The following is a 2,521-nucleotide window of genomic DNA, read 5'->3' as shown; positions in this document are numbered from 1 at the left end:
TAAATTAAATTCTAGTTAATTTAAATTTTATTAGAATTAATTATTTTCATAGTTTTATTTATAAATTTAAATAAATTATGGGCCAATCTAAATTTAACTAAGATTTATATTATCCAGATTGGAACTAAGAATACATCCAACCCGGATTTATAAACATGATTTTCTTCATTTATAAATGTAAGAAGTATAATCAGACAAAATGAATGAGATGCAACTATAATTATGCGGTATGATGGAGAATTGTTCCTCTCTCATAGTTTTGTTCCTGAATATAGCGGCGGTCAAAATGACCCACTCCAAATATCAGTTTTTAGCAACTTTCATGAACTGAAGAATTGAATATTCATTCCTTAAATTATGAAAACTCGAAATTCACCATCAATTTGATATATTGATTTTCTATGGATGGTACGTTTATTGCAACACAGTCACAGATGATGAAATCATGAAAGTTGACTTGAATTTTGTAAAAAAAACAAATCCTCTTATATGTTGAGATTGTGTCACTTCCTCTAATTGATCCAAACCAATTGATCTAAATGTTGCAACTCACTATAAAAATTCTTCATTCTCTCTTCATGGTCGATCCAATGACAAAGTTCCTAGTCAAACAACAGAAGGCTATGAGAAGCAGAAGTAATATGTATAGTTTTTGTAGTTTAAATAAAATTTTCTCTTACTAAATAGTCAAATTGTACTCATTGTATGTTTTCTTCATATGTAGTTCGTACTTTTTCATGAGTCATATGTTGTCCCAATTTATTTATACTTCTTCAATTAATGTTGATCTTGTTTGTAATCAGCCAGTTGTAATTTATGGTGGAAAAATCAGAACAATAATAATATCTTATAAGCATCTAGATGTTTTAAAAGATAAACTATTTTCATTAATAACACACTTAAATCAAATTAATTTTCATGTTCACAACTAACTTTTATTAGTAAAATAATTAAAGTAAGCTTAGTAAATTAAAACTTTATTGATTTCATGTGTTGGATTAAGCATCTTCTTAAACTAAATATTGTTGTGTTCATCTCCTTGCTTCATCTTACTGAGCTCATTAAGCACCTTTTACGTATTAACATATGTTGAGTAAATTTGAAATGAAACTTAGGGAAATGACTAATAGGATTTGCAGTAGAGGATAGAACTGTCCACAACCAATACCAGCGGATGTTCCACCCAACATTATCAGATTACGTGGGACTCGTAGTGCTGCTCATCCCGATTCTATAAGAAATAATCTTAAATTTTTTCATACTTGAAATTTATGCCTAACTTCTTACAATTTTATACACTCTCTTGGCAAGGAACTATTTTTGAGGCAGTGACACATTTATTGATGGCCAGGGAGTGGCTTGTCATATGTCCATGTACGAGATGATCATTTCACTTCAAGATGCTGACATTATTCTATGCATTTATATTGATGGTCCAACAATAGTTGGAAGAAATGTGGCAGGAGAAAGCCACAAATGACCTTCCTGCCCCGATTGTTATGATGATCTTTTGGGTAGCCATCTTCGGGCTGGAGTAATTCACCATCATCCTGATCATCCGGAAACTATCACTTTTTTCAGAATGGGTCAAACATAGAGTCCTACATGCTTGACTCTTAGATGAAGAAGACTCCAACCCGAGAATTTATTCTAATGATATTTAGTTAGGAGAATTGTTATATCAAAGAATAAATATATTTCGCTTTATAAACTAATGTTTTTTGTACCATTGATGGAATTTAAATATGATGCTATTATATTAATATATAAATATTTATGTATTAGATAGATACCTACAAGAGGAATTGAAAACAGTTAAAATCAAATTGAAAAAAATTTTTGTTGATTTTGTAAAAGAGAATTTAGCTGGATGGTAATCTGCCTAATAGTGCAGTAATTAAAGTATAAACACTGTCGTTTGCAACATTTGAAACAGACACATTTATTATTATATTAGTAATTGTCAAGCTAAATTTTGTCAGTGTATTTGAGTGACCATAAATCTGTGATTTTTAAGTTTAAAAAATTAAATATATAATATTTTACCATAGGTGTATGCTTTTTTTCTTGTAACATAAATACATATTAAAGCTTTGTTTTTAAATTAAAAATAAGGGTATTTTAGTCTTTTACATGAAAATACTATTGCTATTAGCTTAAACAAATAACTATTGAAGAGCTTCCTTGTACTAAAAACACAAAAAAAGCAATTAATCCAAACACTTCTATCAACTTCTAAAGGCATGAGTGTAAAATGCTATTTCCATAAAAGCTACTTTTACATAAACTTTTATAAAATGATAAGCTTAATCAAATGAGGCTATTGTGTACCTTCTGGCTTTCTATAATAGCTTTTAATTGAAGTACAACTTAGCTCTTGTACAAACAACAATGGCTTCATTATGCCACTTAGAGGGCTATTTCACCATGTTTGTAGAGCATAGCCCCACCTCACTAAATTGAGCCAAATATTTACATGACAAATACCACCTTAACAAAAGTTCATGCAAAAAACTTGTTA

Source organism: Phalaenopsis equestris, unplaced genomic scaffold (assembly GCF_001263595.1).
Source record: "Phalaenopsis equestris unplaced genomic scaffold, ASM126359v1 Scaffold000835, whole genome shotgun sequence".
Taxonomy (NCBI): domain Eukaryota; kingdom Viridiplantae; phylum Streptophyta; class Magnoliopsida; order Asparagales; family Orchidaceae; genus Phalaenopsis; species Phalaenopsis equestris.
The sequence above is the reverse complement of the archived record's forward strand: the minus strand, read 5'-3'. Positions refer to the sequence as shown.